Source organism: Dermacentor variabilis, chromosome 1, assembly GCF_050947875.1.
Source record: "Dermacentor variabilis isolate Ectoservices chromosome 1, ASM5094787v1, whole genome shotgun sequence".
Classification (NCBI taxonomy): Eukaryota; Metazoa; Arthropoda; class Arachnida; order Ixodida; family Ixodidae; genus Dermacentor; species Dermacentor variabilis.
Window position 1 is genome coordinate 150,752,649 of NC_134568.1, and position 13,727 is coordinate 150,766,375.

The following is a 13,727-nucleotide window of genomic DNA, read 5'->3' on the forward strand; positions in this document are numbered from 1 at the left end:
GCTAATTGCATCGGCTTTCTACTTATTTGCCAAGAAGACTTTCCTTGCACCGCACAGCGGGGCAATGCTAAGTGGAACGTCAACGCATCGCGCAAGTTGTAGTGGTGCAATCCAAGTCAGCCAGTGCTCAAGACATGCCAATTTAGTAGGCAGGAGACTAGCCGCAGTTTTCGGATACCGTGCACAAACATATTAGCGTTGCACGTAACACTGTCTCGCAGTGCGCAAGTAGCACGCTTTAGGCTAATAAGCGGAACGCTTTAACGCATTTCGCCGCAATCTTGGGAACTTGTATCTCGAAACTGGTGTTAGTTCTAGATTCGTTAGTAAATAGGCGGGCGTTTTCGAACCGAGATCAACTATAATTCCGCAACTGCAACATGCGCACTAAAGAGTCTTTATAAATGTTGCTAAATATCGTTAACCTGCTAACTATATATACGCTTGTAATTTATGGTGCAATTATTCTAATGCCACCCTCTTCAGGTCAACAAAATTAAGAGACGAAGTACGCTTTCTATTATATGCGACATCAAAAATCTATTAAAGAAAATAAAGCAAGGTTGTGAAAAAAAAAAATGGTAGGAGACCCTAATCTTTGATTTAGGTGTCTTTTAGTGGCACTCGCACCTCGGCGTTGGTGTTCTTTAGGTTAACTTTAGCAACGCACGAACCGAACTCGGAGGAACCGCTTTCCATTAATTAGCCGGTTAAACATCATGCCACCTTCTTGTGTGCGATGTCATTACTGACGTTGTTACTTCCGCTTTCCACTTCCGGGTTTCTAGGAGTTTCGCCGAAGTCGTGCTCACGTGGCGGGTCTCTAAAGTCTACGATTATGTGCTTTGGTGTGCGGTAATCAGTGATTTACAATTAACTCTAATTATTCCAGACACTTCAGTAGCTCAACTTGTAACCAAACTTATGCTTTGATATCATATCTATAATGAAACCCACAAATTTTGTACAGTACTATTTTTTTTCTGATTTATCTTCTTCTCCGGTCGTCGCAGGAGGTGAGCCGGAAGTGCTGCGCAAGAAACAAGAGTGTCACTCGATGCTCGTGCCAATGAAAGAAGACAGCATCGTATTAGCCTCGACGTAAGCGTTAACGCCTCAAGCGATACCCGCTCTCCCCCAGCACAGGGACGACCGCTCGGGACACGTCCCTCGTGAGCACGGGCCGCGCCTGCGTGAACATGAAAGAGCCCCGCGGAATGCTCAGGCTTGGAAAGGTCAGCCTCGAAAAGCACCGCGCGAGGAGGCCCTCTTCAAGCAACGGAGCCCCGGCCGCAACCCCTTGGGCTGGGCGTTGCTGGAAGCGCACAGGTGCCGCGCGCACACGGGCGCCGTTTCGATTTCAGCGCCAGCGGCCGTTCCGCCGACCTGATCCCGTTTCTCGGAGGCCTTTCCTTGGGCGCGCCGCCTGGCCGGGTCACGCGGCCGTGCAGGCTCCGCAGCGGCCACGCTGCCGCGGGGCGATAGCGCGCAGCTCGGTCCTGCAGGGACGCCACGGCAGGCACAATGAGCTTTTGTGCCCGCTGTCGTACACTGTCCCCCACCCGGACACTGAGGCACGGGCCATTTTCCTACCGTCGCCGGACTTGCGTCACTGAAACCAGCGGCCGAACGGAAATTCAATTAGGGCTCGCTCCAAACCGCGCCATCTCGAAACCTCGGCGCTCGCGGTCGAGAGGCTCTGACACGTGAAAGCTCGCGCCAGGGCTTCGTGCCCTGGCCACCATACAGCGGGGACCCTGGCCTTCTCTCCGGACTTGGGCTTGCCCGGATACCACGTCTCCGGACCATGCCATCGAGCTCTGGCGAGCACTGCTGCGGTTCCTCCAGGACCCTGCAGCACCACCCGTCGGCGATCGGCTCGGCAACAGCCACAAGCGTCATGCCGCCCCCACTTAGCTGCCTCCAGGACGTTCATTAATAAAACGGAGGCAGCCTTACCCTTTTCCAATAACACCCCTCCTCTTTCCACCGCAGCGTCTTCGACGCATTTTAATGTGGAATAAACGTGGTTTCATTCATTCGGCGCAGAAATCGCCGAAAATGTAATAATCGCTTTCAGGTGCGTCAATCGAGCACCGCTGTAGCCAAAGGGAAATCGAAGCCCCGTGAGGAACCCACACGGGGCGGAGTTTTCCGCCCCCCAAGGGGCCGCAGTGGAGGGAAGGCCGCAGTGCCACCTTCCTGGTGCGACGCCGAGGTGGCGATCGCGGAGATCGGGGTCGCCAAGGTGCACCGACACTTCCGCGCCACAACGCCGCCAGACCACACCTGAACGCGAGGCACAAATTATGTGGGCCGCATACTTCCACACGGGCGCGCGCCGCAACAAAGACAGTGCCGCAGGAAGGAGGAAAAAAGCCACCGGCACTGGCGAAGCGTGTACAAGAAATACCCGACACCTTTGGCGGCACGCGAGACCCGATTTCCACTATACGCCTCTCGAGGTGCAGTAACCTGGAGGCCATCTACACGCCAATCGCCGATTACGAAGACAAACACGGAGTCACAATGGAGCCTCTGGGTACTATAATGCACCGTCGTCTCGTTGTTTCCAGGCGACACAGTTGGGACTCAGCGCAGCGAGAGTGTTCGATTGCAATAGATACCTCGAGGCCCGTCCACTCTGGCGTCAACGAACCTTGCGTAAGCGTGCCAGCGCGACAATACGTGGCGAAAACAATACAAGCCCACTTCGCACGATACACCACCACCAGGGTGCATATTTATATATCAGAAACTTGGACAGTCGTACACTAAAGCAAGCTCGCTTTGTTGGATTTTTCTGCAAGGCTCGTCTTCCCGAATCTGTCGCTCAGTGCACCAAATTTCGCATTCATGAGGCGGAAGCGCCGGCCAAAAAACATGGTTTGTCAGCAGCTCGCGCCGCGTATTGCGCGCCAATATGGCAACAGGGCGTTGCCCCGTCGCTCGAGGGATACGCGCCTTAGCGCTGACATCCGCGCCCCGGAACGTGAAATTTTTTTACAAGTTTCAAAATTAATATATAATAATAATATTTGGGGTTTTACGTGCCAAAACCACTTTCTGATTACGAGGCACGCCGTAGTAAAGGACTCCGGAAATTTCGACCACCTGGCCTTCTTTAACGTGCACCTAAATCTAAGTACACGGGTGTTTTCGCATTTCGGCCCCACCGAAATGCGGCCGCCGTGGCCGGGATTCGATCCCGCGACCTCGTGCTCAGCAGCCCAACACCATAGCCACTGAGCAACCACGGCGGGTAATAATAATAATAATAATAATAATAATAATAATAATAATAATAATAATAATAATAATAATAATAATAAGACGCACCCAAACCAGTGTTTCCACAAAGCACTGTTTTGACACACGAACGAAGCCCTGGTCAACATTGCCACGATACACCGCGCACACAAACGCACAGTGCTTGGTACGCGTAATCAGCCCCGCAGTCCGAACAACGTAACACCCACGAATGCAACAATCATACTCAAAAAGGGCGGGAAAAAAAAAAAGACACTGCACACGCCTGCCAGCGCCCGCTACACATTCCGCTCTTCGACACCGTGGCAGCCGCGAGACACAAAGGACTGCCACAACGGTCAACGCGCGGTCCGACATCGAGGTAGCAGGGGGCGCGAATCCACTGCGGAGTGAAAAACGCGCACCGGTGCGGGAAACACAAAGCGGCCCGCGCTCGCTCACGAATACAAAGCGCCAAGGAATGCGCGCACCAATCTTCCGCGTTCTGTGGGGATCGGCAGCGCAGTTTCTCGAGAGCGCGCGATCACAGTGTGCTGTCAATATGAACGAGCATGCCGGGCAGGCAGCGGGATAATTGACTCGTTGCGGCCGACCGTTTCGTCGCACAACGGGACGCAGAGAAAGGAGGGGCGGCACGCGCGCATTTCGGCGCGGCAAGCAAATGGAAAGAACGAGAGCAGCAGGGGGGGGGGGGGGGGCAAACAAGCACTCGCGCGACCGCTGAAAACTAAGCAAGCAAGCGCCCGCGGGGACCCGATCGAGGCGACAGACAAACGAGACCGGGTCACGGCAGCGCGGCGCCCCGATCTGGGCTCGCGCGGCGCATAGCGAGTCAGTCGGTTAAGCCAAACCGGTCATCGAGCAGCCCCCTCGGGGGCAGCGGCGTCGAAAGGCGCCGCGTCCGGCGCCTCGAGCCGCAGGTTCCCGGGAGAAGGAGAGAACATGGTTCCGCGTTTACGCGGCGGCGCTGTAACAAGCCGGAAGCGAAACGCCGCCCTACATTCTGACAGCAGCAACAGCAGCCGGCATTCAATCGCGCACACGACGCCCACCCGGCGGCGCAGGCAGAAATGAAGAAACGGCCCCTCTTTGAAGGGGGCGTTGCGAAACGCCATCAGATATGAACCTGCTCCGTTTCTCGCTGCCCCTTTACAGGCACGAGCAGAAGACGCAGGGGGCGCGCTGACAGCGACCACGCCAGCTATCCAGTGGGCAGCGCAAGTAATACGCGGAGCGGAGAGATTCCAACGAAGAACGAGTCGCTGTCATTTGAATGTCGGGTGCGCTTTCGAGCCCGTTACATTACCACGAAAAGGCATGCATGTTCAAGCAAGGTGCACGTACCCTTATGACCCCGGAGTGCGTTGCCCATTCGCTTCCAACGAGCGCGAAATGCTGTGGCTATGAGGCAAACTCGTCAGGAACGCCGCGTTGTCCGTCTCAAAAAGGCGCCACAGAGACAAGTGCCAGAGGTGACCGCTGGCCTTATCGGGCGTCCCGAACAATCTCGCTGCTTGACAACGACTATCTTGCGGCGCAGCCGCGCATGTGTAAAAGTAACAGTGCAGAACTGACTGGACAGTTGCCGCCAAACCGGCAACTGTCCAGTCAGAGTTCCTGACTGGACCTGGGAAGGCGTATTCTCACTCATGCAGCGAAGACGCATTTTTGCAAAGCATCAAGCGTTGCAATTTCGCCGAAAACACGCCGTTATTAGAGTGTTTTAGTTGAGCGTATTTACGCTCCGCTCAGCAGCTGAGCGGAAGCGCGAATGCGCATGCGCCGTCCGCTTAGCGGTAAGCGGACCGGGTGTTGACTAGCGTTGGTGTCAGAAAGGATTGGATTGGATGCAGAAAGCAAGCCCGCTGGCTATCCCGTGGAGTTCCCCAAGACTGTGCTTTATTTTCCACTGGATAAAACGGTCCGGTAACGCATTAGAAGCGCACGTCTAGATACTTCATGGACAAATAAGTTGCGTGTGTATATATATATATATATATATATATATATATATATATATATATAGTCATATCATAACAAGCCAACAAACACTGACACGAAGGAAAACATAGGGGAAATTACTCGTGCTTAATAAATGCAACAAAGAAACGATAAATTAATGGAAATTAAAGTGGATGGGAAAACAACGCCGCGGTAGCTCAATTGGTAGAGCACCGCACGCGAAATGCGAAGGTTGTCGGTTCGGTTCCCACCTGCGGCAAGTTGTTTTTTCATCCACTTTAATTTCCATTAATTTATCGTTTGTTTCATTTATTAAGCACAAGTAATTTCCCCTATGTTGTCCTTGGTGTCGGTGTTTGTTGGCTTCTTATGATGACTAATAAAAATCGGGCCCCTCGGTTAACCCCCTTTCTTCTCGTTCTATATATATATATATATATATATATATATATATATATATAGACGTACTTTATAAAAGTGATCAATGGGTGTTTTTATTTTCTTTCATTACCCTGAATTTGGCCAGAGGGCGCTGCAACTACGAAAGGTCCGCTCCGCTAAACGTATAAGTAAAACGTAGAGTGTTTTAGTTGAGCGTGTTTACGCTCCGCTAAGCAGCGGAGCGGAAGCGCGAATGCGCCGTCCGCTTAGCCGTAAGCGGGCTAGCGGAGCGAGGAACACGGTCCGCTAAGAAGCTGCCTGAGCGAAGCGTGCTGCGCAGCGGTTTGGCTATCGTTGGCGCGTCAGAAAGGATTGGATTGGATGCTGAAAGCAAGCGCGCTGGCTATCACGTGGCGTTCCCCAAGACGGCGCTTTATTTTTCATTAGATAAAATGGACCGGTAAGGCATTACCAATGTACGTCTAGATACTTCATGGAGAACTAAGTGATATATACGTTTTACTGCATAAGAGTGATCAGTAGGTGTTTTTATTTTCTTTCATTACCCTGAATTTGGCCAGGGGGCGCTGCAACTACGAAAGGTCCGCTAACGTATAACTAAAACGTGAAAATTGCTCGCCGCTCCGCTGTGACTTAGCGGGGCAGCTCGGAGCGGAGCGTACCGTAAGGACGCTCAACTAAAACACACTCTAAATATAACGGAAGAATACATAAGAGAAGGCGCAACAAGAAGCCCGAAATATAATACAGAAATACGCTCCACAATTTCAAGTGATGGCTAACCACAAAGCCAAGGTCAATATACTTTCTGACACGGCCGTTGGTATACTTGCAGGAGCTTTCAGTTGCTCTGATGCGCCTCGCCACCGTACTTTACTGGCGCGAATAATGCATTTCGTTATGCGCAATAAAACGTTATAATAGATGTCCAAATTATAACAGAAGTCTTGTTACACATTCTAAGCCTTTGCGACAAATGCTTGTTTAACTCTCGGAGCACATTTGTCGCCCGCTGCCCTCAATGGAGGGGCGCAGGCGGTGCGCGGAACGGTATGGTTCGTAACCGCACAGGTTGCAGTGTTAAGGAAATCTAGCTATAGAGCGTTAGCCGCCACTGACTCCAGCCAGCGATGGCTCGGACCCGGGAAATCTGACACATCTGCGGCAACGGTGCGCTTGGTTCTCGTGTCCGAAGCTCGTCCCTCTCTGGCAGGTCGGAGCTTCATCTCTATGTCACGCTCCCCCAAGGCCCAATCGGAGAACCCCGGCGCGTGATCTCTCAGCGTGCCACCAAAACACTCGGAGAACTGTGTGCAGCTAGGGATGGACGGCGGTTCCGAGAAATGATGCCACGCGGCAACGGGGCCCGAAGCCGAATGGAACAAATAGCAAAGGCTGTGCCCGGTGTACCCACCTAAGGAACTTCGCAAGACAAAAGTTATTGCAAGTACCTGGCGCACTGGCCATTATTTGGATCGCGGTGCACACGCTCGCGAAGCACCGAGCGACAAGTTGTACAAATATCAACTTTAGAGAACGGTCGAAAAGACCGCAGACACAGAATGGTGACGTGCTGGAGGCAGTCTCAACGTCTGCTACTGAGCTACAGCGACACCGCTTCAGGCGAACAGCTGTCCGTTTGTACATGCTTGCGTATCGACTGGACAGACGCGCACCATTAGCCTGTTCACTATCTCGACACCCATCCTCGGACGAAACAGGACGATTGTACACGCCTACTGCAATCAAGAACACAGGTAATGAAGAAAGGCTACCGGAGACCGGCAGCGAAGGCGCTAAAAAAAAAAAGGGGGGGGGGGGAACGAATCTTGCTGACAGAATAGCCAGCACCTTCCAAACAGTGCAGTTTGTGCCTGAGGTTTCGCGGCAAGGGCGCCGGTGGAGGTGACGCCGCAAGAGCGCGACCCCGCACGGTCCGTGCGCGTGTCGCCTCCAAGACACGGAAAAGACGCGCGTCCGCCGCCTCAAGGCGAAGACGCGGTGCACGTTTTTCCTCCGTAGTGTCATAATGTTACAGCGGCGACGCACTGTCGTCCGCCTGGTGTCTCAGGCGGTTCTGCACACAGACCACGGTGCACCTTGCATATGCAATGCCAAGCACAGCGCTGTGTGCTGGAAGCGTCAGAGACGACGTGCGCGGTTCCTTTCATAGTGCTATGACTTGTCTTGTACTCGTATATCCATGGTGGAACACTCCATACCCATTCAAATGGATACGCTCTTCGCAGATATAACGTACAGATTCAATAAGACAGCGCTGTCGATACACTCTGTATATTCGAACGGACAAAATAGGCTGACATTATGGCTTTGCGAAGTTCGAAAAGGCCACGGCACAAGACTCGAACGGATATTAGGCACCTTACATCGTCACGCTTTTAGGCAGGGACATCACACGACTACACACCGTGAGAAGGCACGACACAAGAGGGAAACACACACATCGATGTGTTTGTCTCTTTCTGTGCCGTGTCGTCACGTGTGGTTAAAATTCACTATTGCAAAGACATCGAGTCGAGAGTGTCAATGGAAAATTTGCTGCCTATATGCACTGCGACGAAATTGTGAGTCAAGGTCAAAACATATGCGAAAGCCCGACCTCCGGCGTCCCTTGTAGCCTGCCACAAGTGACGCATTTTTTTTTCTTTACTAGCAGCACACAATGGGCAACGCGTGAAAAAAAAAAAGAAAAGAAAATCAGCGCCACAGAGTAAATGGCTCCGAGCAAGAAAGGATCATACGCATGGCGACTACAAAACAAGCAGCGGCAACGAATAAACCATCATCACCAGACATGCAAAAAAAAAAGGCCATCCTGCCAGCTCTTAAGTCCGCCTGTGAGAAAATGGGGGGATGAGGGGAAAGGGGGGTTTGTATATAATAGCCACACAAACACAGGACGGCACAGTAAAGGAAGCTCTGAAAGGGTACGCGCTCGCGGCGACGATTAAGACGTGCCCCCAAGAGGAGACGCAGCGCGCGCGCACGCAACGGCAAAAGAAACAAAAATGCAAAACCGTCAGACGCGCGCATCGCAGTGTACGGGGTGCGTTCAAAAGCCAACTAGCGCCGCGGGCAGGAAGAAGGCTACCCACGAATCCGCGGGTCGCAGTGGCAGCGTCAACGCCGCGCATACGACGACAAAAGGCCTCGCTGGGATGGAGAGCGCCAAGGACGAAAAGTTCTTGGCGAACCGCGCGCTCCGAGACACAAAGGGCCACAGAACGCGGAAGCCGTGTCTCGCGCTGCGCAACTGATGCTCGCCGGGACTGCCGACGGATTCGCACGCGCCTCTGTCGGCATGGGCAGCAAGCAAGCGCCAGAGACGCCGACTCGACAGCGCGGTGCAAGGTGATCCACACAGAACACCCAGGAGTGCGGCGGTGAGGCAAGGAGAGTATAGGTGGCAAAGATTGACGACGACGATGACCCCCCCCCTTCCGCCGTCAGCTTTTTTGGACCGTTGCGCCTGCGCTCACGTTGACAGTTCATAAGCCATAACGTTGCAATTTCCAGTTCCATGTAGCAAGCATCTGTGACCGCAAATGATTATAACCGGAATGCAGAAGCAGAACTCATAAAAACAAATTGGGCTTTCAGGTACAAGCGTTTCGAGTGTTCAACAATCGAAACCAAGTTAGTCACTGCACGCGCTCTCGTCGCGTCAAGGGAACATGAAATGTGACAAACCGCTAAAGCTAGCTGGTCCGCAGCACGTAACGTTTTCTTTAGGCGACCTGGAACAATGGTGCTGACCGCTCGCTAGGCGACACCGACCGAAAAACGACGGAACGCGTGCCGGAAGACTCGCTGAAAATCGATAATTAACGCAATAATTGTGACGTTGCCCTGTCTCCGCCAGAGCCGATGCCGTCCAAGCTTGGCAGTGCAATACGACAAATGACATGCAAAATACGCACACTGCGGCTCCGTACCAGCTTCCTGCATGTGTAGAGTCGACAGGTAATCATTATATTCGCGGTTGGCAATTTCCTACAGTTCTTGCAGTTACACGGTAGGAATGCCGTTACATCAGTAATGCCAGACTGGATTCTATGCCGCCTCTCCATAAAGGTGAAAATGGGCACCGCTGCCCCAGGACGCCGTACACTCTTCAGAGAAGTGTTTCGCCGAAATGCCTGTCTCGACGGCCCTCCATAGACAGCATCCTAATGTCGATCACTTCTCGCCCGCCAGTCTCATCAACCAAATGACAGCCGTCCTGCGACCATTAACGTCCGCGAGCAAGGCAGGCACTGTAATTTTCTTTTTTTGTCGCCTGCTTTCCTCCTCGCTGTCTACCAACGGGGCATCCGGTCCGGGCGCTACTCGAGCGACTTGGCACCGACGCGTATTTGACGGTGACCGGCGACCGCACATTCTAAGCGGAAGGCGATCAACGAAGGGCGTCAGTTGGCACAAGAGTTGACCAGTATCCCCTGGTCGGGAATACGTGTCCGCGATATAGGCCCAGGTCAGATGTGTTGATCTCATAATTGCGCTGCTGCTGCACGCTGCTTAACTACTGCCGCACGACGACGTTCGTGTCACGTTCCGCCATTCGAAAGCAGGATGTATATATAGCCGGGTCGGAATTGTCAAATATTTTCGTTCTTATGACCCGTATCTCATTCATCGGCCACATTCGTTAATACGTTTGCTACTAGGATAAGCCGGCGCCTGCTGTTACTAACTGCTTTAGCGTATTAACAACGCCGTCTTTATGCAAGAACTGTTCGTAAGGACATCCGTCGTCCAATCGCTGCAACAAACGAACTGGCCGATGACAAACAGGAATCGCGAAGTAAAAGTTCCGTGAATTCGGACCCTAAAACTAAATTTTTCCATGGCACAGTCAGCGGTTGGGAGATCTGAAAGAAACCTAGATAAGGAAAAGCGCCCTGCACACGGAGAAAAAATGGTATCTCGATTTGAAAGCTCCTTCGCGGAGCGCTCTGTACATATGCTGAGGCTGTGAACAATGGATCCATTAAAAAGCCAGCAGGAAAACACGAGACACGACACACGCGCGAGGTAACGTGACCTAACGTCTACAGCTCTCTCTCTCTCTATGTGTGTGTGCGCGTGCGTGTGTGCGTGCGTGCGTGCGTGTGTGTGTGTGTTTTCAGGAAAGATTCAAGCCCCTCTTTGACAAGAATCCGACCCGCAACGTACCATCTCGCTTCCGTTAATTAGCATTCGTTTCGCAAATGTCCCTCAAAGTCATCACAAAAGCGAAAGCTATCTAACGAGCATCAGCGACAGGCATGCGTGTGTGCAACCACTTTTAGCAAGCTGCTGACAAATTTGGCGATACTGCCGCCACTTGAGCACGCGGGCTCGTCTCGCGTGCGCTCGATTTTTCGATGCGAAAAACCTCGCCACTCCCTCTGCAGTCTTAAACAACTCGGAGAACGCTGGTATCACTGCAGAAGCTATAGAAGCGGTTGCAGAATACGTCACACAGAAGTACGAAGCAAGGCAGCAGGCCATGGTTCGGCGCCCCTTCCGCATTTCGAGAACGGCACCGTTGTCAAGTAATATCCCAGGACTTTACTTACCTGCAAAAGAAAGCAAAGAAGAAGAGAAAGAAAGAGGTATAAGATTTCACTGTATTGCGAAATAAACAGTAAACAGACAAATAAAGACAACGCAGAACGTGTCCGAAGCGTTATACCACATGACCGGAATGACTGAAATTTTTCAGCGTTATGCACAATACTGTCCACGATATATGTATATGCGAAGAATGGCTGCCGGCACTGATTCTAATATGAGCTCAAGAGACCCGAAAAGTGGCTGCATTTGACCCAAGCCGCATCGTAGGAACGCGCGCATTGTGATACCTACACATTGGTCTAAGGAACGAAAAGCAAGATTCAATAAAAGACGGAATAGGAGAACAACAGCTCGCTTAGAAAAATTCAAGAGTCCTAGTAGCACTACAGACATAATTACAGAGGTGTCATTCACAGCCCAAAGAACAGACAGGCATTTCTGCGAAAACGTTTATCTTATCTCTAATAAAGCAGCGCCTCTGCTTTACTTTTCCTCTCTCTGTAAGTACATGAACATATGATATGGGAAAGTGAATTCCATACGGTTACTGCGTGATGAAGAAAAGCGCTACTTATCGCTGGTATTCAGTTATTTATATGTACCACTATGCGTCAAGAAAATGACGTCCTTAAACGCTGGAAAGTGGGGTTGGTGGTTAATAATATTTGCCGTGCATTTACGGGCACTAAAGGAAGTGGTAAACGCGTCAAGGCCAGATTCGAGTGACAGGAAAGAGAAAGCCTAAAAGGAGTACTGACAAAAAATTTTGAAGTGGAGATAACGCGTCAGATCGATTTATGTGGGCAAACACACATCGTCTGCAAAATATCGAAGGTGAATAAAGCTGATAACATATTTAAAATAAATTTTAAAGGGACACTAAAGGTTACTATGAAGTCAAGTTAAAGTGATAAAGCAATGTTCTAGAACGTCTAAGGCGTCAATATAATCGCGAACAGAGCTTTGGTAACCGAGAAATTGAGGTAAATGCATGACACGATTTGAGAACCCCCAGCGACATTCCGGTACTAGACCGATGACGAAGGCACTCATAATTTATGACATTAGTACTCAACTACTCGTATCAAAAAGATCATTTCATTAGGTTATAAGACGGAAGAAAATTCTACTTGTCTACTTCTGTTCGATTCTAAGAAAAAACATTTTGACGTTTCGACTCTATGCCGCGCACGCTTTGGAGTTTCAGTTGTTTCGTTATCGCGTCGTGCTGCGCTGGTTCTGCTGACTTGCGAAACTTGCATTTGGAACAAGCAGCGAGAATGCCACGTCCATGTGATGTCGTGGGATCCGCGAACGGTCCGCGGAACTTGGCCAAGGGCAGTTGCAGTGGCGAATCCAACGTTACTTATCACTGTGTGCCATCGAGTGAACCTTTCCGTTCGAAAGTGGTTAAGTGCCGTACCTCTGCCACAGCGCGTTGGCAATGAGCCGAAAAATCGCACAGTGTGCTCGCTGCACTTTCGTCCAGATGATTACGAGTTCAACGCCGACTTACTGAAGTCGTGTGGAGTGCCTTTCAAAGCAATGCTTTCCCGTAGCGCTGTTCCGTCGGTCTTGCCTGCATTCTGCGAAGCGCAAGAACAACTGCAGGTCGAAGACGGGGCGGTGAGTGCGGCATTTGGTTTTCACGACGGAAAAGCTACAAATGTGCTAATATGTACAGCCATGACATACAGTTGCCGTCGTAGTAGTACGCAACGACGCCGGCAGCGCGAGCCCTCAGCAGCAGGTCACGTTCATCAGTGCTTAAATCGCTGAAGTCGAGCCCAGCATCGCGAGCCAATGTGTGGTTGTCGAGGTCGTCGATTGCAACGAGCGTCAAAGTTGGAGTCATAAAATAAAGAGCCAGCTTATGGTCGCGCGCTTCCCTTCCGCTAGCCACCATAGTTCCGCTTTCGCGCTGCTGTCGGCTCCGTCTTGGCTCTGTTTCCGGCCGCGCGTTGGCGTTTTCCGCAGTAAAGCCGTAGCGCCGTCTGCAGGCGCCGTTTTACTCACCGACGGCGCAACGCCACTATTAGACCATGTCACCACTCCACGATCGGAGGGCGGGCGATTTGAACTGCGCTAGAGGTATGTGGACGCTTCAGAACGCCTTTTTCTCTTAAAATAAGTCTCTTCTTCGCATGAAACAAGCGCTTCGAGGTTTCTGGGATGGTATTTCAACAGTCGACGTTTACTTATTATTAACCTTTAGTGTCCCTTTAAAGTACATGCGCGCAGCCAACCGCAATATCCAGCACCGCGCGACATCGACATCAAGGATGGATTGTAAACAACCGAGAAAACGCTACGTCACGAATTTTCGTTGGCTACCATGCTGCTTGCATATGCTCCTTTCAGTTATTGCTTGTAGTGGGACGCTCTCCGTGTCGCTGCATTTTCAGAATTAAGCAGCAGTTTTTGTCATGTCCGCAGATTTCACGCACAATTAGCTTGACTGCCATTGAACGTGGCCGATGCGAGGGTCTTGAGGTTCGTCCTCACTGTAGCCG

At 51.5% G+C, this 13,727-nt stretch overlaps 1 protein-coding gene across 4 annotated transcripts in view; it reads right to left on the reverse strand.

Moving 5' to 3' along the window:
- The window catches only part of twin (CCR4-NOT transcription complex subunit 6-like twin), a 313,182-nt gene that overhangs the window by 97,597 nt on the left and 201,858 nt on the right, over window positions 1-13,727 (reverse strand). The window lies entirely within an intron of this gene.